Raw genomic sequence first — 25,976 nt, forward strand, 5'->3', positions numbered from 1 at the left:
AGTATAAGGGACGGAGGGCATATGGAAAGGACAATATTTATATACATACAAACACAGTGCTTTTTAAAGTGCAGGCTTTCTCCTTTAAGGTCAAACGACTTCCAGGCACAGACCTCTGTAGCTTTTCTTGACATTGAAGTCCTATGGTTTCTTGTCCTCCACAGCCCCACAGTCCCCCGTGGAGACCAGCAGCAGGCTCCACACACGCCCAGCGGGAACCCTGAGGAGGCTCCCACCTGTAGCCAGGTCATTGTGACGCAAACGGTATGGACACGTGGAACACCTTGGGGCAGCAGGGGCGGGGGCACCGGGGTGGCACATCGCAGCCGGGGACACCCCAGGAGACAGGGATCAAGGCAGGACCTCAGAAAGTAGCGAGGGGGAGACTCGCCGCGTCCATCCTCGACCCTCCCCTAACAAGGTGAGCCGTCGCCCGGCGACCCCCCCAGCCCAGGGTCCCGCCGAGAGGGCGCAGCCGGCCGCCCGCCAGGCCCTGGAGGCGGGAGCGCGGGAGCCCGCAGGCCGCGGCCCGGCGGGGCGGGGAGGGGAGGAGGGGAGGGCGCCGGCTCCCCGGCAGCTGCGCTGCGCTGCGCTGCGGCGTGCAGGGCGCCGCGGCCGCGATTCCGGCTGGCGGCGGCGGTGCAGGAAGGGCCGGTGCCGGCGTTCCCGCCCCTCCCGCGCGGCTGCAGACGCTGACGTCGGACAAGGGAGCTGGAGGGACGCTCCGAGCGCGGCCCGAGGCTCCCGGGCCGGGGCTCCGAGGTACCTGCCCTCCGGGGCCTGCGGCCGGGGGCCGGGGCTGGGGCCTGGGCGGGGCGGGGGCGCAGCGGGCGCAGCGGGAGACGCCCAGCCGCGGGCAGCCGGGAGCGCCTGCGGGCGAGCGGGCGGGCGTGCGGGCGGCGGGTGACAGGCGGGTCGCCGTCTCCGCCCGGATCCCCACCGGGAACCGCGGGAGCCCCTGCCCCTCCCCCGCCTCCTCCCTCGGGCCTGCAGAGGGCTGGAGGATGCGCGCATGCCGGGGAGCCGGAGGGCAGCGCCCCGCGCTCCGCCGCATCCCGGTCTCGCCCTCGCGCGCACCCACGCTCGCCCTGCCGCGCCGAGTCCCGAGGTCCCTTCTGGGCGGGGACTCGCGTCCGAGGCTGACGAGTCCACCTGCCGCGGTGCCCGGTGTCTGCTTGCTCTTCGCCCAGGGTCGCTCTTTTGACTGGGGCGGCCGAGAGCACGTGGGTACCTTTTATAACCACCGGTGCCCGCGGGCCTGAGCTTGGCGTCTGAGGGCCGCACAGCACCTCGCTCGGACCAGACGGGCCGGACTGATTCCAGGCCAGCGTCTAGCAAATACAGCCGCGCAGGTTTCCCTTCGGTGCTGCTGACTCCGCCTTTCCTGCCCCGCTGCTAGTGCAGCTCCTGCTTCCTTTGGAAACGGACATATCCTGCCTTACGCCTTCCCTGCCCCATATCCTGTGTATCATATCCTGTATAATGCTGCCCATTAACCTCTCCCACTGCGTTTTTGCTTGGAGTCCCCCCAAAACGCTTCAGATTCTTTTTGGGGGCTTCAAAGAAACGGGCCCACCCTCTGGTAGTAATGCTCTGGTTGGAGAAACTTATTGAGAGTGAGAACCTTGTTCTCTGCTTTTAGATAGCATTAAAAAAAATCGGCACAAAAAAGAGTTTTGTGCATGACCCCAAGTGGGAACCCTACTAAACGAGATGTGAGCAACTATAAAAATAATAAGAGCCTGGAATGTACAGCTGGCTTGAGAATGACCATAAAGATTTTATAAATTATGACTCATTGCAAACAGGTTCGTTTCTGTACATTTTAGCAGAGGCCCTCTAGAAAATTCTCAAACTGGCTTCTGCGTAGCTCGCTGATTTAGAGTTAGTGAGATCTGTTAGGTTGGGAGTGAAGCAGGAACGTCTTCCTAATGGGTTTTCAATGAATTTCTAATGAGTTTTCACACAAGAGTTTCTTTTTAAGTTTCAGTTTTAATTTTTGAAGCATCCTATGTAGGGAATACCATGGAGACAAAATTAGTTTAGAATCCAGCTAAAATTCAAATATGTATCTCAGGCAAAGACATATTTTTTTAACTTCTGGAGTCATTGATTTCTAATTGTATATTTTTATTACATAGGTAAATTGTACTGTTGTATGAAAGAAGAATCTTTAGGAAACTTCATATTGGAGAGGTTAAAAAACAGTGCCCTGCTTCTGACCCAGAGGATCATGAATGTAGAGATGGCTGGTGATTGCAGGAGGGCTTGTTTTGTAGCGGTTCTCCCCCTCTTCACCGGGTGCCCTTGTGTGTTCGCTGACAGCGTCTTTTTGTTGTGCAGCTTTCTGCCCCTCTGTCTTATGAAAAGTACAGATAATTTTGTTACTCAGACAAAACCTTCAAATTGCTGTATTTTCAAGGTGCTTAATAGTACTTCGTTCAGGTATACCCAGTTTTTCCAGGTAGGCAACTAGGACATGACACAGTAGGGCAAACCTGTGTTTGGTGTGAACTCAGATTACAGAAGCCTCCTGAAGGAGAGGGTATGGAATGTGATAGGCCACAGGATCAGGAAGAACTTTTCCTCTTTGCAGATTGAGGTTGACAGCCAGAAACCTGAAGGTAGGGGCCAGCACTAATGACCAGCAAGTGTCCTTTAGCTCCACCTACATTATCAATCTTAGGGGACTTACGGTCAAGGGTGCTATCCGCATATTTTAGTAACAGCCTCCACACCCATCTAGACTGTCTCAACCTTAAACTCAAATACATAAATGGGAAACATTTTTCCTCTTATTTTTCTTGACTCCCTACCAGTTGTATTTCATACATACCACAGTTTCATCTAGTGCCATGAAGGTTGCAGGGAACACTGAAGCTCTCTAGTCTTTAACTCACTATTTCCATACCTGGAGAACAAGTGTATTCACTTTGTAGGCTTAGGGCGGGGATTACAGATAACATACATAAAATACCTTGTACAGTGTGTCTGACTCAAGCAACAGCAAAGAATTACTCTGTCACATGTGAAACATGAGTGTGCTGTCTGTATCTGAAAAGGAAGCCATACTTTACCTGTGATAGGATATGTGTCCCACTTTGATTTTGAGTGATCCAGGTGGGTTTTGCACCAATGCGGAAAGCCTGGGGTTTATAGAAAATCATCTCTGAAGTTGACAGCTATGATCTCTGATCCAGCAACGTAACAAAGCTTATTTGTTCCACTGGGGGTAGATATTCCAAGCCCCTGCTGCTCAGATGTGGTCCATGAACCAGCACCAAGTTTCCCCTGGGTGCTTGTGAGGGGTGCACACTCAGCCTGCTTGTTGCTGCCTTCCAGACCCACCGAACTGCAGTCTGCATTTTAACAAGATCCCATGTGAACCTTAGAATTGGACAGGCATTGTGGTTAGTTGGTATTTCTGAAAAGTTAGTGTCCCCTAGAATCATCTGGGGCTTATTAAGTCTGATTCCCATCTGCTGCTGACAGTTCAGGTGGTTCTGATGCTCAGGATTTTCCTCTACTATTTAACAAAACAGCCCTAGTATAGTGCTCTGAAATGAGCATCTACTTCCTTAACAAAGCATTTGGCAAACATGATCTTAACTTGGTGCTCAAGCCTCTTTGAGGAAAATAAATATTATAATATCCATATAACTGGTAAGAGAAGTCAGATTTCAAGCAGGATTTGCCGTGGATAGTGCCCATGATAGAACTTCTTCGAAATCTCTATAAATCAGAGGTGACCATGTTTTCCCTACTCCAACATCCAAGTTAACATGGTTTGTCCTTAGGTGGTTTATTTTAGGTCTATATGTAATTTTCACAAATACGAGTGGGTCTGATCAGGACAAGAAGGATTGTACATGACAGAACATTTTGTGCATGCTTTTACAAACAAGCCTTCCTTCAGTGTGATTGTAGGCATATTACTTAAGAGTGCCAATTTTAATCTTCATAGTAGAAAGGAGAGGATATCAGTCTGGGAATGTGTTTAGGGTAATCAGTGATGTGGGTGAAAAATACATTTCTGTTTCTGAGAAATGCAGTTCTTCAGTTAATGGTTACTGCTTGCCCCAACATAAACCTAGTGAGAGAATGATATTATTATTAGGAAAATGATGCACTGTGTTGCTCATAATGAGAATTGCCACTCTCTCCTGCTAAGTTAGATAACATCATTTAAGAATGAATCTATGAGCAAATTAGATACTCAGTTACTTTATTCCACATTCAACATGTATTTGTATATTTACCATGTGCCATGCCCTGTGGTAAATGCTTAGAATCCTAAGACAAGACCCCAACCCTACCATGCTTTGGAAAAGCTTTCAGCCTGAGAAAGGAGAAAGAAGCATCAGCTGACAATCTTTCAGCAGAAGCATTGTGGGAGTAAAGAGAGGTATGAGATTAGGTGGCGGTGATGAATCTCATCGCTGGGGCTCCCCACCCATGCTGGAGAGAGGGCCAAGAAAACAGAGTGATCTAGAGAGAGATGGCCCTAGAGTTGAGCCTTGAAGGACCAGTAAGAATTAGGCAGCTGAAAGTGGGTTGGGAATGTGGACTTAGAGAGTATCCAGAGTGTTAATGTGCAGATGTAGGGAAGACAGCATGGGTGAATAGTTCTTCATCTGGGGCCTGATGTATATCTGTGTCCCTTATTAGCTGAGTGACCTCCAGCAAATTTGATCATCGGCACATTGGAAGAATTAAGTGTGCCTTAAAATCTTAGAGTCTTCTGTGAAGATAAAAAGCAGCAGGTGTATCTCATTGCTTTTTAGGAAAATGAATGGAGAAATTGGAGCTTGGCTATAAGAGATGAGATAGAAGTCTGGTTTTCAACTTAGACCACTCAGTGGCCTGGTAATTAACTGTAGGGGTTATAATAAAAAGAATGATTAGGAGGTAGAAATGAAGACAGAAGTTTGCTTGCAGGTGTTCTGAATTTGAAGAGCCTATCAAACATCTAGGTGAAGATTTCTATCTTAACGTGGAGGTATGAACTTGTGCTCTGGAGAGATTCCGAATTTTGGAAGTCATTGGCATATACCAGGTGGTTAGAGCATGAAAGTGTATTGAAATCACTTAGAGAGCAAGTAAAGTGTCTGAAACACAGCCAAGCTTGAAAACTTAGGGAGCACTAATATTTGCTTTGTGGACAGAGGAAGAGGAGCTAACAAAGAAACACAGAGAGTGTTCCCTGAGAAATCAAGGAAGGGAAATTTTTGAGAAGGGAAAGAGAAGCATGGCCAAAGGTTAAATGCACAGAGGACCGGTGTTGGGCCCCTAGGGAAAGTTTCTGTGCTGTAGTGGAGAAAAGAACCAAATGATGTGGGTTTAGAACTCTGGTTGAAGAGAAGCAAGAGGATGGCAATGAAAGGGAGAAAAAGAGTGAGGAGTTTAGGCTGAGAGGAGAAAGTAGGGAGGATGGGTTAACTGGAAAGAGAAAGGAGAAGCGGATGATTAAGGTGGAGAGGGACAAGAATGTAAGAGTTATCTTTCCTAAAGTGTGGGAGGCAACAGCTGTGTTTGTGGTCATGGTGCTGGGTATTTCGAAAAAAGTGAGAGTGGAGGATACAAAAGTAGTTGCCCAGTGCCATTCCAAAGCCATGATCCCCAAAGTACCCGAGGAGGAAGACTGGCCCCCACCACCCTAGGGAACGTTCTTCCACTCGGCTGATGCTGTTTCTGAAGGTCAGGAGTAGGTCCTCATGCAGTGTTGTCTCCTAGATGCTGCCATATGTGGTTTTGACATCAGTGTGATGCATATAAATTCTACATTTACTCTTTTTTGCTTCTTGCTTCTTTCTTCTCTGTCTTCCTGATCTAGGGCACCATGTCTTCCTGCAACTTCCTGATTATTCTACCTGGGCTGCCCTACCAGGTCGATACCCAGGAACCTTCTTTCCAGATCCCAATCAAAACAACCTGTCTTATGCTTTATGAGCTCTGGGTTTTGCTATTTAATCTCATAATCTTGGTCCCAGAGGAAGTATAACAGAGAAAGAGGACCCTCTGTCCTCAAACAATACCAACTAGATGATCCAGTAGAGGCAAAGGTGGCTGTTAGCTGGGGCTGGGAGTACATGAAAATATTGGTTTCTTCCCCTCTCTTTCTGCTTCCTTTTGATGTTGACTTCATTCCTTGCTCACCAGCCAGACCAAACTCAAACATTACTTAGCTGCTACAACTTAACCAAGAAAGGTTCTGAAACACTTGTTGTTTCCAGAGAAAGGATCTGTGGTGATTTGTTTATAGGACTTGTGCACAGCAGTGACATTTCATAAACCACATGCATATTTGGTATCTGCTTATTTCAGTCATTTAAGGCCAATTAAACAAGGCTTATTTTGTGCTGTGAGGAAATTCCCTTTACTCTTGAGGCTCAGTTCCCCCTTTTCATGAAAAGAGGAGGTTGGACCCTGGAGATCTCAGCTAGAAGATCCTATTAAATCATAAGGCACAGCTCAATCATAAGCTGTAAGTTATAAGAGGCCTCAATTGTGAATTTAACCTTAATAAATGAGAATATTGTCTTCTTAATCATCCACTGATTGCTGACCATAAGCTTATGTGCAATTTTATATACTTGCAGCATCTACATTCATATTCAAATAATCTTCCTTCACATTATATTATTAACCATTGTATTTATATATGAAATATACACATTTCATATATAAAATACTTGTATTTTATATGCTTATATTTATGTGTATATTGCGTATGTATGGAAAGTGAGACAGAAACAGACTGTCCTAATCTTTTCACATCTGATGATCTTACAGTAATTCATCTACTCCAATTATAATTCACAAGAATCTGATTCGGAACAAATAGTACATTTTACACATGGTTTTGGGCCTTTCAAAACAATTTACTGTGATAATGTAGAGTGTAACTATTTTGTATGTCACATTTAAATGTTTATATATAATTTTAGATTTTATATATATATATGTAATTTTTGGTTTGTAGTGTCATCTCTAAATCTAGGCACAAACTGATTTGTGTCTGTATCCGTATCTGGTACAGAATATTAGTGACCAAAATTATGGAATTTCTGTCTGCCTCTTCGCTGATTTGCTTAGTGTTTTACACCAAGGCTGTCTCACAAAAATATGGCAGCCATATATGTAATTTAAAACATCTTAGTTGCAATAAGATGTTTTTAGTTTAAAATGCTAATACTGAAGAGGTGAAACTAACTTAATAGTATATTTTATTTAGATCAAAAGATCACAAACATTACTTCAATGTAAAATCGAAAAAATACATAAAAAGCAAAATATAATTAATATAAAATACAGTGTAGTATAATTTATATTAAATGTAATATTAATGTGACAAAATAAAATTTAAATGAATGTGAATATATCAACTTAAGTACAAGTCATTGATATATAAGTATAAATATAAAATATAGATTTGTTAAGATATTTTACAATATTTTGTTTACCAGTTCTTTGAAATTACTGCAGCTGTGCATTAGAGTACATCTGAATTCAGGTTAGCCATTGTACTTCAGGTGTTTAGTAGCCACACGTGGCCATGTTGGACAGGGTAGTCTTTTTTTTTTTTTTTTTGTCTTTTTCCTTTTTATTGGTACCGGGGATCGAACTCACAACTGCCTGCTTTCAAGGCAGGTGCTTATGCCACTGAGCTAAATCCCCAGCCCCTGGACAGTATAGTCTTAAATGATAAAGTTGACTTAGGTTGTTTTTCCATAAAAAATTTAGATTGATGTAATTTTTAAAAGTAACATATTTAAACCTTCCAAGTTTTACATTGGATCTCAGTTGAAGTGCTATTTACAGATAGTAGTTAGTTCTGTCATTTAATAATGTGTCATGCTGACAGTTAAAGTAGTTAACATCTTTTTTCCGGATGTTGAGACCTTTGTCTAACTAGGATGTACCTTTATTCTCACCTTTTGAAGTTAAAGAGTTTTAGAGAAAAAGCCACCATAAATACGGATTTTAAAATGTGTAGTACATTTGAATTGACATTTGAAAGGTATATAAACTAGCCTAAATAAAATCAAAAGTGAATGTAATGTACACAGCAACATTTTTAAATACTCTTTTTTTTTTAGCAAAGGCAACCTATTTTTTTAATTTTTATTTTTTCTTTTGAAGAGAATAAAACCAAACAAAATAAAACACAATAGTTAATCAAAACAAAACAATGAACATGGTACAGGACTTAACAACAGGATAAAAGGAAATCAATAATGGCTATCATACTGCCCTCTTGTTACCTTCAAAATAACTTCCCATACCATCAGGCATAATAAAATAAAACAAAATAGGACCATAAAAACCAAACAGTGAAAGCAATACAGGACTTCAAAACAACAGTGGTTACCATAATGCATCTTGTTATCTTCAAACTAGCTGGCTATACCATCAGATATAATATAATCAAACAAAACAAAATAGGATAAAAGCAAAACAGAGCAATACAGGGTATCAAAACAAGATAATAGGAAATCAATAATGGCTACAATAATATATTTTGTTATTTTTGAAATAGCTGTCCATGCCATCAAATATAATAAAATCAAACAAAACAGAACAGAATAAACCCAAACTAAGCAGAACAATGAAAACAGTATGGGTTTCAAAATATAATAATAGATTAACAATAGCTACGGCCTTCTCTTTTTAGACAAATTCTCCTTTCACTTTCATAATATCTATTGTGCATTTTGGATCCCTTTAGATTTTTATACTAAGGAGACAACACATTGTTCACCCATGTGACTCTGAACCATTTCATCCATGAGCATGATCTCAAATTGTATCAATTTACCTACAAGAGCCTTGAGGCAATCATTTTTTATAGCTGAGTAGCTTCCATTGTGTAAAAAACCATGTTTTACCTGTTCTGCCTTTGATGGGAAAGCTCTCCTACTTTTTTTCTGGTGCCCTGTAACACAGAATATTGTTGTCTCTCCTTTGACTTTCAGTCTATGAATTTTCCTTCTAATTAAATGTTTCTTGTGTAAAGCATATTGAAGGACCCTGTTTCCTGATCTGCTCTGCCTGTGCTTCTTTTTATTGGTGAATTGAGGCCATCTACATTAATAGTTATGACCAACATGCACTTGTTCATCACTGCCATGATATTTTCCCGCCCTTGACTCCCTGTTTTTCCCCTCCAGTTGTCTGCCCAGCTCAGCCATCCCACTCTGCTGCTGTTCCCGAGACCATGGTCATTTTTATCTCCAGAATATACTTCAGTACTCTTGGTAGGGGTTGGTTTGGTGGTTACAAATTCCTTCAGTTGTTCTTTGTCATACAAGAATCTTATTTCTCCATTAATTTTGAAAGATCGTTTTGCAGAGTATTTCAATCTGAGTTGGAGGTCACTTTCTTTCAGAACTTGAAATACCTCACTCCAAGCTCTTCTTGACTTGATGGTTTGTGTTGAGAAGTCTGTTGTGATTATGATGAGTTTTCCTTTATAGGTGATCTGTTTCTTTTCCCTAACAGTCTTTAATACCCTATTTTGCACTGAATTTCTGGAATCCTGATTATTTTATGTCTGGATATGGATATATTTTGGTTATGGCTAGTTGAAATTCTATATGCCTTACTTATTGTCAGGTCCTTTGCCCGTGCTTGAGGAGTTCTCTGTTATTACTTCTGAAAAGAATCTCTTTATGTCATTTGTGTTGACGCCTGTCTTTTCACTGATACCTACTGTAAACTAATAATTCCTAAAATTATTTTTCTTTGTGTCATCTTGCAGCCATTGAATTGTTATTTCTGGTTCCATGTTATTCTTAAGAGTCCTTTCCTTTTGCAATTGCTGGCTTCCATCCTGCTTTCAAGACCTGAAAGTCTATTTTCAGTTTTGCCAGCCTTCAGTGGAGTTTTCAATTTCCTGGATATATATTTGAATCTGTTTTATGTATTCTAAGTTTTTATATGTTCATCCAATATGGCCCTCATTTTCCTATGCTCCTCTCTCTTTTTTTTTAATCTATGTGTTCTTGAGAGGTGCTTAGCAGTTCTTTTATTATGTTTTTCATTTCATCTTTTACCTGAGATAGTATTTCTGTTCCAATTTCTTTTATAGCCTCATGAAGTTGTTTCTTTACTTCAGTTGCCATCACTTCAGAAATTTCAGGTGTGCGACTCCCAGCCTTTTCCATGTTTACATTTCCTGGACTTGCTCTGCTTGGTTGGAAGCCAGAGACTGCCTTTTGCTTCTTCATCTTGACATATTCCTGTTTCTTCCTGACAAGCATGTAGTGATGTCCCAGGCACTTCCCCCATTGGCTACAGTTTCTCTGAAGCAAGGCTGGCTCTTCTAGCCAGTGCTAATTACAGGTATCTGATGATGGCCATCGAGTGCACTGCTGCAGAACTGGCTGCTACTTTTCCCAGTGCTGACTCCCCAATGGCTGCTGGAGTGCACACAGAGCTGGGGCTGGCTGCTGCCTCCCGACTGAGCTGGGTACTGGTAGGAATCCTCCACAATGGCTGCTGGGATGCACGTGAGTGCAGGGCTAGCCACTGCCTGCAGACCTGAGCTGGTTACTGGGAGGGATCCTCCATAATGGCTGCTGGAGTGCCCCTATTTGTTCCTTTACTATTTCTAGTCTTCCAATTCATTTTACATGAGTAGCTCTTGTAGATTTCCTTCAAATTTGTCATGTGCAAATGCCAGTCTCCTCATGATAGCTGCTGTGATTTTTATTGCAGCACAAAATTCATCCTTTAAAAGCAGGGCTAATTAATGTTTCCTTCTAGGGATTTCTCTTTGTGAATTTGACTCTGAACCTGATCTTGAAACATTTTTAGGACCCCAATTTTCTCCTCTTTGAAGGGGATGATGTTGTTTCTTAAATCTAAGCTTTCTGTCAGATATAAATGCCTTGAAAGTAGTTAATAATAGTTATATGCAAAAGTTTTTGTGATTGAGGGTTTCCTACATGTCAGCTAGCCTAGTCTACTGTTTTAAAGATGCGAAGAGTAAAGCGAGAGAGGTGAAGTAACTTGGAGGTCACGGGTGTACCAGCTTTTACGTATGTTGAAGAACATATTGGGAGGAATTAAAAATATTTACTTTAAAAATGTAATTTTAATAGTTTCAGCAAGCCGTTAACTTTATTACTGTCAGCACGTGATACCTGAGTTCTGTTTAAGTATAGATAAAATGATCATTTGAAAATATCCTAACGCCCCATTATTAATATAAAATGCAAATTTTAGCAGCACTTTGCATCTGTAGGGTTTAAATAGAAACTCATCCATCTTTTGGCTGCCTCAAATATGGTAAGAACTCTGTTTTCCTCTTGTAAGATTTGCAGACTCACAAAATTAAGGTGTGATTCTCTTTACATTTACTTGTGAACTTATGAAATGTCAAACATCATTCGTAGGAGACACAAAACTAGAAATAGAATCTGTTGGCATGCTCAAGTAATCATAACCTTATAGCATCCTGAAGGGAAAGCTGTATGATTGCTGACAGGGAAAAAAATTAAAATCACCTCACATTAATATTTAGCTTTTGACAAGATGGAAGACTAATTTATCTTCCCACCCTGCATGAGTCTTTCTACTACATAATGATATCATCTGATAAATCAAGATTTTACAGAAATAATAAATGCAGTTAATTATGCCTGGGGAAAGTAGTTCCAGGGTTTTCACAGTTTCTACTGAAACTGTTTAAATATATTCAAAACACACTTTTCATAAGAAACTATAAAAATCATTATTGACATAAGAGAAAGTGACTAGAGATAAATATTAGAAAAAAACAGATGAAAATATCTTTACCAAAACAAGCTTGAAGATCATTAAGACAAATTCTTATGTTTTCTGTTCTTGATCCAGGCACAGGCACCAGAATGGAAGCGCTGACCCTGAAGCCCCTAGGCTCTGTGCCTCTGACTGTGGTCATCTTAGGGTCATAGGTCTGCCTCTGAAGGAAAAGGCTTCTTTCCATTGGTTTTTACCTCTTTAAGCTCTGAATTATTACTTATATTCATTCTGAAGTGAAGCATCAGAGACATGTCTGATTTGGGCTGATTTGGAAGTAAAAAGCAGGTCCACTAAAATGATCAACAGGCAAACATTTCTACTCCTCTGAAGTAAAGTACATTTAAATTTTGTAAAATTTTGCCTTACACACAGGTTTCAGTGTTAGAATGAACATCATAAAAACTTTTCCAGAGGAAGTTGATTTCTGAAGTAAATGAGAAAATGAAACATAGAAGATGATGTTAATTAGTGTTGTGCATTTAGAAGCTACGTTGAGAGATAGCACGACTTCCACCATTTGTGATGGGTGGTTCAAGACCAGCGCCCCTGAAAAGGCAGGGCAGAAAAGGTCTCACTGGATCAGCCTGGAGTTTCTTCCCCTCTGCTGCCTGCTGAGGAAATCTAAATGCTGAGAGTGATGCAGGGCCTTCTGTGACTGAGCCCTCGCTGTCCCAGTCACATCTCTTGTTTTGAAGTTACAGTGATGCACAACTGCTTTCCTTACAGCTGGTTACATGTACCACTATGGAATTTTACTGTGGAAAAATTTGTTCCTTTTTCTCTACCTAGAAATACTGTAGCCACCAACCCCATGAAGCTAAGTACTTAAGGCTGCTGGTCTGAATTGAAATTAACTGCAAGGGATAAATATTCCAACTTGGTAGGGAAACATGAATGTAAAACTATACCATTAATAATTTTTATATTGATTAATGGAAATAATATAAATATGTTGGGTTAAATAAAATTTTAAAATTAATTTCACTGTTTTCACTTTTTTTAACATGACTATGAGAGCATTTAAATTACACATGTAGCTCATGATATTTCTTTATTCACAGAGCTGATCTAGGTTACAAGTTCTTTGAGGCCAGGGAGAGTGCTTGGTACACATTAATTAGGTCCTCTGTGCATGATTGATAAACAGTTGTTGAACTAAAATGAAGGCATGAGGAGTATAGTAGTTTATTTAAATGGAGATTTTGACATGATGAATTTGGAAGTTGATAGAGCAAGACAGGATAGATTCTGTCAGGGAATATTAAGATGGCTATGAACTGTCTCTGATGTGTAGAGATTTAAGCCCCCGCACTGTGAGTACCTTCTTGTAATGTGCTTGGATGTGCCCTGTAGAGTGGGCTGAATTTGGCCACCCATGATTCTGTTGTTCTAGTGCCGTATAACTAAGCAGTTTTTTCAGGCAAGATCCATTTACAGAATGGATTTTCCTTGTGCGCCATTTAGTTGTGTTTCTTACACTGTATTTAAAAATCCCTTGCAAATTTTACTAGAAATACATATTCCCAGAGAGTCTAGTTTAGCACAAAAGGGAAAGTGCTCAGGAAATCTGCATGTTAATATTTGGTTCCAATGCAGTGGCTTATAAACAGTATCTTGAGGAACACTGCTAAATGGCATCATAACCTGGGAATAGCCTGGAAATCTAGGTAGAAGGAGCATTGTGCTGCATGGCTTTCATTATTGATACAAAGAACTTAAATTGTTAGAGATTTTAATCATCAAAAGAAATCAAAAGGTCACTGCAAAGGAAACAAACAACAGTGGTGAAAATCAAAGAGTTGATCCAGTGGGAAAAATATTTGCAAACCATATACTGGATAAGGAGTTAACATCTGGACTCTAAAGAACTCCTTCAAGTCATTAACACAACAACATAACCTAATTTTAAAATAGGCAGGGAACTTGAATAGATATTTCCCTAAAGAAAATAAACACATAGCCAACAAACATGAAATCATCAAGGAAATACAAATTAAAATTATAAGGATTTACCATCTCATACTCACCAGAACAGCCACTATATAAAAAGATAAGTATTGGCAGGCATGTGGAGGAATTGGAACTGTTGAACACTGTTGGTGAGATCATAAAATGGTGCAGCCACTGTGGAAAATGATATAGAGGTTCCTCAAAAAAATTGAAAATAGAACTACCCTATGCTCTAGAAATCCCACTTTTGTATATTCAAAAGAAGGATCTCAAAAAATATTTGATATTTCTACACCTCTATTTATTACATCATTATAAGAGCCAAATATGAAAGCATCCTAAATGCCCACTAGTGTATGAATAGAGAAAGAAAATACTATAAACAGAGGAATATATTTTTATGCAACCTTTTTAAAAAGGAGGATATCTTGTCATGCTACAACATGAGTGAACTTTGCATTCGATTGTGCAAATCGAATGAAACCATTCACAAAAACACAAATACTGTATACAACGTCATCAAATTCACAGATCCAGAAGGTAGAATGGTGAGTGCTGGGCTGAGGGGAGTTGCTGATTGGTAAGTGTAGTGTTTCAGTCATGTGAAAGTAAAACCTTTAGAGACCTGCTGTACACCAGGGTACCTTTAGTTAGCAGTACTGTGCTGTATGCTTGAAAACTGAGAGAAAAATTCTGACATTTTACCTCTGTTTCCAGACGTTCACAGTGAAATCAAACTTGAGAAATGTATAATAATTTCATTTCTTTTTGAACAATCTCTTTGTAAGAAATTCTGTCAAAAACAATTGAGCTAAAGGAAATGTGTGCTTGTGGTGACACTGCAGGGTGTGAAAGGACTAGGAGCTGTGGCCCTCCCAGTCATACTGAGCAGAGGGAAGAGGAACTCATCCTGAGCATCCTTTCCAAAGCAACTTGTTCAAATGCCTAATGCCCTCTGGAAGAACGGGAGATGTTGATTCTGGGATGCTGTCATTTCAGAGGCCCTGGATACTCTGAAAATTGCATCTCCTTTCTCATCCCTGTGCCTGAAGCCTGGAATTTTAGCACCTTAATTTAGTTGCCTAAAAACGCTTTGTAAAAGTCTAGGAAATTTTCAATCACTTTAGAAATATGGTAGCCAAGAATCCTGTCTAAGACAGACAATAATCGGATTGATTTTGTGGAGCACGAAGAAGCGCTGCTATGCTGAGACCTCACGGCTGCAGTCAGAGTTCTTGTGTCTGACCAGAGGTATTCTTTTGGATAATGAGCTCTGTATTTTTTCCCAGGAACTGATAGGCAAGTGTGGGCTAAGACTGTGGCTGGGCAGGCTGGCTGTGCCCCTGGGGCTGGCCAGGGAGGGGACCAAACAGAGTAAAGGTAAAAGGCATAAAGTAGTCTTTGTTGAGTTTTGTTTGGGTTTTTATTATTGTTTTGCTTTGCACTGTGCTATTTATTTCTTTGTTTTTCAGTGCATGTTCATACAGAATAATAATTTCATTTTGGCATATTGATACATGTAGCACAGTTTATTTTCATCCCTATTATGCCTGCCTTCCTTTTCCACTGATTTTATCATCTTTAGATGTTTACCCTCTAGTTTCTTGTTCTCCTTTTTTTTTTTTTTTTTTTTTTGTCTTTTTCAAGAAAACATGTGCTATTTACCTGAGTCTGGCTTATTTCAGTTAACATTGTGTTCTCCATTTCCATTCATTTTTTTCCTGTAAATTACATGATTTTATTCTTTATGTTTAAATAATACTCCACTTGTATATGTGTACCATATTTTAAATATCCATTTATCTGTTGATGAGTATCTAGGCTGTTCTGCAGTTTAGCTTGTATGAATTGCACCATAATAAACAGGGGTATATATCTATCACTGTAGTGTTTGTGAATATACCAAGGAGCCTGGTCAATGATATTTGTATTTTTAGTCTTCTGAGGATTCTTCATACTGATTTCCATGGGGTTATAGTAGATTACATTCACAGTAACTGTGTTGGAGAGCTTACCCCCCACCCCACCCATATCCTTACCAATAGTCACTGTTTTTTGTATACTTGATAATAGCTTTTTAATTAGTTAAGATGAAACCTCAGTGTACTTTTGATTTATATTTCACTAGTGGCTAAAGATGTTGAGTATTATTTCATATAGTAGTTGGCCACTTGGGTATGTTTTGAGAAATGTCTATTCAGTTTATTTCCCCATTTATTGATTATCTTATCTGATTTTTTGGGAGTTAATTTTTAGTTCGTGTATTCTAGATATACCAGAAGAATAACTAGCAAAGAATAACCATCCCATTCTGTAGGCTGTTTCTCCACTCTGTGGTTTGCTTCATTTACTGTGCAGCTTTTTAGTTTGATGTATTCTCTTTCTTGACTGATATTATTTCCTGCGTTCCCAGACGCCTATCAGAAAATCTTTGCCTGTCTATTGCTTCAAATATTTTTCCTATGTTTTCTCAAAGGAGTTTCAAGGTTTTTGTTCTTATACCTACTTCTTTGATCCATTTTTATTTGATTTTAGTGCAAAGTGAGATACTGATCTAGTTTCAATCTTTTGCATGCAGATAGTGTGTATGTATTCCCAGCACTATTTGTTAAGGAGGCTGCCTTTTCTCCAGCATATATTTGTAGGTGCATGGATTTGTTTCTGCATCTTCTATTCCGTTGGTTTGTGGTCTGTTTTTGATCCAATACCATATTTATTTATTTATTTATTTATTTAAGTGTTTGTTTAATTATGGCTTAGTAGTGAAATTTGATACCAGGTATTGTGGTGCCTCCAGCATTGTTTTGCTCAGAACTGCTTTGGCTATTCTTGGTGTTTTGTTCTTTCACATTGATTTCAGGTTTTATCCTACTTTTGTGAAAAATGCTGGTATTTTAGTAATTGCAGTAAATCTATAGATTACTTTAGGCAAGATTCCATTTTAACAGTATTAATTCTGATGGTCCATGAGCAGGCGAGGGCTTTTCGTTTTGTAATGTCTAATTTCTTTCTTCAGTGTTCTGCAATTTTCATTTAAAAAGTCTTTCACTTCCTTGTATTAGTTTTGATTCCATGGTATATTTTAAAGTTTTTGTGAAAGGAATTGGGTTTTTTTTCTGAGCAGGTTTGTCATTGGTGGATAGGAAAGCATGATATTTTTATGTGTTGATTTTCTACTGTCTTTTTGCTGAATTTGTCTGTCAGATCTTAGAGACTTCTGGCAGAGTTTTTAAAGTTTTCAATGGAAAGTATCATATCGTCTGCAAATAAGGACATTTTGACTTCTTTTCTATTTGCATCCCTTTTCTTTTTTTCCTCTTGCCTAATTGCTCTGGCTAGAATTGCAGATATTGGATCAAACAAGAGTGATGAGAGTGGATATTTTTGCCTTATTTCTGACTTTAGAAGAAATATTTTCAAGTTTTCTTTTTTCAGTATGATATTTACTATGGATTCCTCATATATGACTTCTGTTATGTTTAGGAAAGATCCTTCCATACATATTTTCTTACATTTTTTATTAATACATGTTTATAATACATGATTACATTCATTTTAGGAAGATGGTACATACACTTAGCATATCTCACTTTCCTTCCCGTTCCCTTCCTCTCTCCCACCTCTGTTTCTTTATTCCCAAACATTGATTTGCCAAACATTGATCTTCTTGTTCCCTTTTATCGATCTTTTATTTTGCTTTATCAATTATGTATAATTTGGGTTCTCATATAAAAGAAATGCAGTGTTTAAGCTTCTGTGTTTGATTTATTTCATTCACAGTGCTTTCAAGATACATTTATTTTTCTATAAATGACTCAAATTTATCTTTGATAGTATTTCATTGTATATAAATACCAAATTGACTTTACCCGTTCATCTGTTGGTGAACATATAAGCTATTTCCAAGATTTAGCATTGTGGGCTGTGCTGCTATAAAATAAGGGTATGTATGTATCACTGCAATATGATGTTTTTAACTCTTTGGGGAAGATACTTTGAAGGACAGCTGGGCCAAATGGAATTTCTATTTTTTTTATTCATGATTTTCCATACTGCTATCCATAGTAGTCATACACATTTATACTCCCATCAACAGTTTAGACAGCCTCACCAAAATTTGTTACTATTTCATTTCTTGATTATAATCATTCTTTCTGGAGTAAGATGGAACAGGGAATATCACTCCATTTTCTGATGCCCTCTTCAATCTCCTTTCTCAGAGTTCTGTAGTCTTCTTGTGGAAGAGATCTTTCTCTTCTTTGGTTAGATTAATTCCTAAGTTTTTAAATTTTTCTTTGTGCTATTGTGAATGGAACTGCAGACCTAATTTCTTTTCCAGTGGGTTAATTACTGGTATCTAAGAAAGAGATTGATTTTGTGTGTTGGTTTGTATACCCTAGTACCTTGCCAAATTTGTGTATTAATTCTATGAGTCTTTTTTTGGAGCTTATTGGGTCTTCTAGGTAAAAGATCATGTTATCCTCAAATAAGGATAGTTTGACTTCTTTCTTTCCTATTTGTGTCTGTATTACTTTTTTCTATTGCTTTATTGCTCTGGCTAAAGTGCTATATTGAATAGTATTGGTGATAATAGACCCCCTTATCTTGTTTCTTATTTTAGAGAAAAAACTTTCAGCTTTTCTTCTTTTATTGGGGTGTTGGCAACAAGATTATCATAAATGACTTTTATAAGATTGAAATAAGATTTTTCTACACCTATATTTGTCAGTGTGTTTATCGTGAATGAATATTGGCGTTTGTCCAAGACTTGCAACAATTGAATGTGAATTTTTTTCCATGATAATGCAATGTATTACATTTATTGATTTGTATATGTGAATCATCCTTGTATCCCTGTGATGAAGCCTACTTGACCATAACCTTTTTGATGATTTGTTGCATTCTGTTTGCCAGTATCTCTTTTTAGATATTTTCTTTCTTTTTTATTTTAAAGAGGGTAAAACTAAACAGAACAAAGTAGATTAGAAGAAAACAATGTAAGTGACACAGATTTCAAAGCAAGATAGGATATCTACCATGGCTATTGTAATGTCTTTTGTTTTCTTCCAAATATGTAGAACTTATCTTCACACACAATGTATTCATATAAAACAAAATTGTATTAAACTGGTTAGAACAGAGAGATGAAGTCATTATAGGCCTTTAAAACCAGGCAATAGGAAAACCAACAATGGCTGTTGTAATGACTCTTGGTGTCATTCAAATTAGCTTCCATACCTTCATGTATGTTGAAATTAAACAATACAAAACAGACTAAAAACACTCTGAACAAAGAATAATAGAATTACTGGATTTCACAGCATGACGATATGGTATCCTCAGTGGATACCATAATGTCTCTTTTTCTTCAAAGTAGCTGTTTTCATCACGTGTAAAATAATCGATTCTCATATATTGTTTAGGGGAAGTTCTACACATGTATAAGCCTCTACATGTATACTTATCTTTTCTGTATTAGAGGGAAAAACAAAACAAATTACTAGAAAAACACAAAAAGACAACAATAGCAAAGAGCACAAAATAATGACAATATAGGCCTTCAAAGCAAGGTGGTAGGAGCATAACTAGGGTTATTTTACATAATGTTCTTCAAGACTTCCTCAGATCACTAGACATTAACATGAAAAATTGTTCCAATCCTATGGATGTTAGCTGTTTTATTCCAAGAACTTAAGGAATTTGTAGCACAGTCATCTTAGCTATCCTAAACATGATTATACAACTTAAGATTTTTTTCTTTTCCCTTCCTTTTTCTTTTTCCTCCTTTTCTCTGAGATTTTTTTTTCCTTCCTAGCAGATTCTTATCCTTTCACTGTATTTATTGAGGATTTTGTATCTTATGTACTCTTTACCATTTCTTATACTAAGGAGCAATACAGTATTTATTCATGTGAGTTTGATTTATTTCACTTATGAGTACGGTCTCAAGTTGAGTCCATTTATTTATAAATACCTCAATGTGATCATTCCTTATAGCTAACCAGTACTCCACTTTATAAAAATACCACATCTTTTTTTTTTATCTATTCCTCAGTTGATGGGCATTTAGGTTGTTTCCAAGATCTGGCTATTACAAATTGTGCTGCTATAAACATGGATGCACATATATCCTGTGGTATAATGCTTTCAGTTCTTCTGGGAATATGCCTAGGAGTGGAATAGCTGGGTCAAATGGGACTTCCAAACCCAACTTTTTGAGGCACCTCCAGACTGATTTCAAAGTGGTTGCACCAGTCTGCACTCCCACCAACAGTGCAGAAGATTTCCTTTTTCCCTGCAGCCCCTCCTGCATTTGTTGTTGGTAGTTTTCTTGATCTTTATCATTCTTTCTGGACTGAGATGGAATATCAGTGTGGTTTTAATTTGCATTTCTCTAATGATCAATGATGCTGAACATTTTTTCATGTACTTGCTTTTGTATATCTTTATCTGTGTGAGAACTGTGTGTTCATCTCAGATGCCCATTTTTGGGTTGGATCTTTGAATTTCAGGGTTGTACTTTTGTTAATTTTTTATATGTTCTAGACAGAAGTCCTTTGTCTGAGAGACAGTTGACTAGGATTTTTTCCCAATTTGTGGGTTTTTCTTTTTGTTATGCTGGAAATTTCTTTCAACATGCAAAAACTCTTTAGTAAAATGTGATCCCAGTTATTGATTCTGGGAAGTATTTTTCTAGTGGTTTGATTTTTATTCATGAGTTCTCTACCTACCTGTATGTCTTCAGGATTTCTACCTACTTTGTCTTCCAACAGATTTAGTTTTCTATTTTAATGTTTAGATCTTTGATCCATTTAAATTTTAGTTTAGTACATGGTGATAGGCATGGGTCTAGTTTTAGTTTTCTGCATAAGGATAGCCAATTTTTGCAGCACCATTTATTGAAGAGACTCTCTTTCTTCCACTGAATGTGTTTGACCCCTTTATCAAAGATAAGGTGACTGAGTGTGTTTGTAGTTGTAGTTGTATCTTCTAATTTATTCCACTCATCTTCAGGTCTGTTTTTATTCCAGTACTATGCTGATTTTATTACGGTAGCTTTGTGATACAACCTCGTCGAGATTGTGATGCTTCCTGTCTTGCCTTTGTTCCTTAGAACTGCCTTTGCTATTCTAAGTCTCTTTTGGTTCCAGATGAATTTTAGGAATGATTTCTAATTTTAGGAATCAAAATTATTTTAAGAATGTGAGGTATGCTAGTGGTATTTTGATTGGAATTGCTTTAAATCTGTATAATAGTTTTGGAGAATGGCCATTTTTATAATATTTGTTGTTCTTATCCATGAACAAGGGTTGTCTTCCCATTTTCTGAGGTCCTCTTTGATTTCTTTTTCAGGGTATCATAATTTTCCCTGGATAGATCTTTTACCTCTTGTTGGGTTGTTTCCTAAGTATTTCATTTTTTGGATGCTATTGTGAAGGGTGCGGCTTCTCTTACTTTTCTTTCAATGAGTTTGTTGTTTGTGTATAGGAATGCTATTGATTTTTGAATGTTGACTTTGTATCCAGCTATCTTACTGAATGTATTTATTATACTTAGGAGTCTTTCAATGGAGTTTTGGGGGTCTTCTATATAGAGTATCACGTCATCTGCATAATGATAATTTAACTTCTTTTCCTATCCTTACTCCTTTTATTTCTCTCTCTTGTCTAATTGCTCTGGCTAGTATTTTCTAGTACTATATTGAATAGGAGCGGTGATAAGGGACGTCCTTGTCTTGTGCCTGATTTTAAGGTAAAGGCCTTCAGTTTTTGGCCATTTAATATGATGCTGGCTGTTGAGTTGTCATAAATAGATGGCTTTTATCATATTGAAGTAAAGACCATCTATTTCAATTTTCTGTAAGGTTTTATCATAAATAAGTGTTGAACCTTATGACAAGCTTTTTCTACATCTATAGAAATGTTCATGTGATTCTTATTTTTGGCTCTATTGATATGGTGAATTACACTTACTGATTTGTGTATGTTGAACCATTCCTGCATTCCTGATGAATCCCAGTTGATCATGGTGTATAATCTCTTTATGATTTGCTTAATCCTGTTTGCAAATATCTTATTGAGGATTTTTGAATCCGTGTTCTTTAGGGAGATTGCCCTATAGTTCTCTTTTTTGGTTGAGTCTTTCTCAGGTTTTGGTATGAGAGTAATATTTGCTTGCAGGAATGAATTAGGGAGAATTGCTTCCCTCTCAGTTTCACTGAAGAGTTTGAGGAGTGTCATCATTAAGTCTTCTTTGAATTTCTTGTAGAATTTCACAGCGAGTCCATCTGACCCCAGTTTTCTTTGTTGCTAAAGATTTAATTACATTTTCAATTTCATTAATAGAAATTGGGTTTTCAAAAGTTTTACATCTTCTTGACCCACCTTTGGTAATTCATATGTTTCTAGGAATCTGTCCATTACTTCTGTGTTACCAAACCTGTGAGAGTAGAGGTTTTTTAAATAAGTATGGATGATCTTCTGTGTTTTCATAGGGTCTGTAGTGATTTCACCCTTTTCATTCCTTATTGCATGAATTTGGGTCTTTTCTTTCCTTTTTAAAATAAAATTAGCTAGAGGCTTATCAATTTTATTTATTGTTTCAAAGAACCAACTCTTTGATTCATTGATTCTTTGTATTGTTTTCTTAGTCTCTATTGCATTGATTTCTGCTCTACTCTTTATAATTTCCTTCCTTTTTTGGCTTTGAGCTTGACTTGCTCTTCTTTTTCTACATGTTTGAAGTGTAGCATCAGTTTGTTTATTTGTGTTCATTCTGTTTACCTGATGTGGGAATTCACTGCAATAAATTTTCCTCTGAGGACTGCTTTCATTGTATCCCACAGGTTCTGGTAAATTGTATTTGTGTTTTCATTTGCCTGTAGGTGTTTTTTAATTCCTTCTTTAATTTCCTCTGTGAGCCACTGATTAGTCAGGAGTGTATTATTCAATTTCCGTGTGTTTGTGAGGGTTTTGCAGTTTCCTTTATCATTAATTTCTAGTTTTATGGTGCTATGATCTGATAACATGCATGGGATAATTTCAGTTCTTTTGTATTTACGTAAGCTTGTTCTGTGGGCTAGAATATGGTTTATTTTAGAGAATGTCCCATGTGCTGCTGAGAAGAATGTATATTCTGATGCTGTTGGGTGGGACACTCTGTATAGGCCCACCAAGTCTATTTGTTCACAGGTGTGATTCAGTTCTGTTATTTCTTTGCTGATTTTCTGTCTAGTTGATCTGTCCTTTTGTGTCAATGTGTGTTAAAGTCTCCTATTATAATTGTGTTATTGCTTATTTGATTTTTCATTTCTGTGAATATTTGTTTTATATAGCTGGGTGCTCCCAAATTTGGTGCATAGATATTTAAGACTGTTATCGTTTCGTCTTGAATTTTTCTCCTAACTAGGAAATAATGATCTTCATTATCTCTTTTGATCATTCGTGGTTTGAAGTCCACATTGTCTGCAAACAGAATAGCTACTCTTGCTTTTTGGGGGGTTCCTGTTGCATGAAGTTTTGTTTTCTATCCTTTGACTTTCAGTCTGTGAATTTCATTTTGGGTTAGATGTGTTTCTTGTATACAGCATATGGTTGGATGTTGTTTCTTGATCCATTCTGCCAGTCTATTTCTTTTAATTGGTGAATTGAGGCCACTTACATTAATGATTATCACTGATATATATTGGTTTATTTTTGACATGTTATCTTTCTGCTGTTGATTCTTTACCTTTCCACTCTAATTGTCTGCCTTGCTTAGCGGTTTTTTTCCTATGTCTATCTAGAATGTTTTTCAGTGTTCTTTGCAGGGTTGGTTTGGTGCTCATGAAGTTCTTCGGCTCTTCTCTGTCATGGAAGTATCTTATTTCTCCATTCATTTTGAAGCATAGTTTTTCAGGGTACATCAGTCTGAGTTAGAAGTTATTTTCCTTTAGGATCTGAAATACTTTACTCCATGCTCTTCTTGACTTTATTGTTTTTGTTGAGAAGGCTGCTGTGATTCTGATAGCCTTTCCTTTATAGGTTCTGTCTCTTCTAACAGCTTTTAATAGCCTATTTTTATGTTGGATTTTGGAGATGTTGATTATTATATGTCTGGGTGTAGTTTTATTTTGTTTATGACTATTTGGAGTTCTGTATGCTTCACTGATCTGTATGTCAGTTTCTATTCTCATGTTTGGGAAATTTTCATCAATTACTTCTGTAAATAGCCTCTTGATATCATTTGTGTTGTCACCTTTTTTATTTATCTCTATCAGTCTTACATTGTTCTTCCTTGCATCATCTTGTAGCTGTTGAATTATTTCCTGATTCCTTGTTATTTTTAAAAAGATCTTTCCTTTCCTGTTCACTAGCTGCAATCTTATCTGAAAGTTTATCTTCACTTTCATTGAGGCAGTTTTGCCAACTTTAAATGCAATTTTTTTATTTCCTGTGTATCTCTTTGAATCTGCTTCATACATTCTGTTTGTTTCTTACATTGTTCATTCAAGGTTGCCATCTTTTTGTATTGTTCCTCTAATTTTTTAACTATGTCTTCTTTAGATGTGTTCAGCATTTCTTTCTTTACATTTATAATTTCTTCTTTTACCTGGGAGATTATTTCTGATCTGAGTTCTTTTATAGCTTCCTGGAGTTGTTTCTTTACTTCAGTTGCTATCATTTTAAGTATTTCCTGTGTATGGCTTACATTTTCTTCTATGTCCATGTCTCCTAGGTTTGCTTGGGGCGAGCTAGCGGTTTGAGATTGCATTTTGCTCTTTAGTTTTGTCATTTTCCTATTTCTGGGCTCTGAGCCATGTTCCAAAGCTTCCCCGTGCACTAGAAATCACCTCATGCACTTTCAACTTGTGCAGGGGGATATAGGCAGCTGTCTGCAGTTGGGGGTTGCTGGGTGTGGCCCAGTTTGGCCTGCAGGGATCTCCAATACAGCCTCTGATGATTTGGGAGGCAGGACGGGGTCTTACCAGCTGGGAGCAATGTCCCAAAGCTTCCCTATGGAGTCTGAATTCAGGCAACTATCCTTGCTCCATGTTTGCTGTGCGTAGCCCAGTTGGGCCAGCAGGGACCTCCCATGTGACCTCCAATGATTTGGGAGGCTGGGTGGGGTCTTTCCAGCTGGGAGCAATGCTCCAAATCTGCTCTGTGTGCTGGAAGTCACCTGGCACCAAGTCTGAATGCAGGCACTTTTTAGATATTTTCATTGAAGATACAGGCCTGTATTGTTTCATTTTGGTTTGGTTTGATTTGGGTTTTAATTGTGTGCTTTTGGAATAAAGGCAATGTTAGCTTCCAGGAATGAATTTAGCATTACTCTTCTTCTATAGTTCATTAATGTGTTTGAGAAGAATTGCCATTGCTAGATCTTACCTGAATTTTTTTGTAGAATTCAGCGGTGAATCATTGTGTCCTGGGCTTTTCTTAGTAATTTTTTATTTTTGCCCAATTTCATTGCATGTTATTGGATTATTCAGAGTTTTATATCTTCTTGTTTCGGTTTTGGGAGTTCATATGGATCTAGGAGTCTGTCCATTTCTCATGGAACAGATTTTCAAAGTTATCACTAAGAAGCTTCTGGATTTTGGTGGTATCCATTAGGATGTCACTTTTTTGTTTCTAATTTTATTGATATGAGTCTTTTCATTACTTCTTTTGGTAAGACTGGTTAAGGGTTTGTATATTTTTTAACCTTTTGAAGAACCAGCTCTTTGTATCATTGCTCCTTTGTGTTTTTTATCATCTCAAATGCATCAAGTTGTGCTCTGTTCTGTAGTGTCCTTCCTTGTACTAGCTTTTTTGATTCAGTTCTTGTTTTCTGTGTCCTTGAGGTACATCATTATTTAGGCTTACTCTTTTTCTGATGTCTGTTTACATCAATAGATTCCTTTGCCCTTGGACTGCTTTTGTTGTATGTTTTTGATTCTTTTACATTGTCCTAACATTATTATTTGATTCTAGGAACTAATTTATTCCTTGATTCCTTTTGTGATGTATTGATTATTCAAAATTTTATTACTGTATCTCCATGCATTTGAGTAATTTCTGTGATTTGTGACTTCTAATTTCATTGCACTATGATAAATGCATTGAATAACTTCAGTTCTTTTGTATTTATTTTAACATGATTTATGGGCCATTATGTAGTCTATTTTAGAGAAAACTCCATATGCTGCTAAGAAGAATGTTTATTCTGATGGTGGTGGTAAACTAGATAGCTATTAAATCCATTTGTTTGAAGGT

General features: G+C 38.1%; 1 protein-coding gene across 10 annotated transcripts in view; it reads left to right on the forward strand.

The window, feature by feature from the left end:
* Window positions 1–269: 269 nt before the first annotated feature.
* Window positions 270–25,976, forward strand: part of Ica1 (islet cell autoantigen 1) — a 170,127-nt gene continuing 144,420 nt past the window's right edge. For 8 of the 10 annotated variants that reach the window (XM_013158303.3, XM_005006045.4, XM_063242232.1 and 5 more), the window contains exon 1: window positions 625–762. The gene's annotated coding sequence lies outside the window, so the exon portion shown is untranslated. Of the gene's footprint in view, window positions 422–624; window positions 763–25,976 lie in introns of those variants that run through there. The other 2 variants (XM_013158304.2, XM_063242216.1) reach the window with 2 other exon arrangements.

Source organism: Cavia porcellus, unplaced genomic scaffold (genome assembly GCF_034190915.1).
Source record: "Cavia porcellus strain 051 isolate PalLab524CR breed Dunkin Hartley unplaced genomic scaffold, mCavPor4.1 scaffold_2, whole genome shotgun sequence".
Taxonomy (NCBI): domain Eukaryota; kingdom Metazoa; phylum Chordata; class Mammalia; order Rodentia; family Caviidae; genus Cavia; species Cavia porcellus.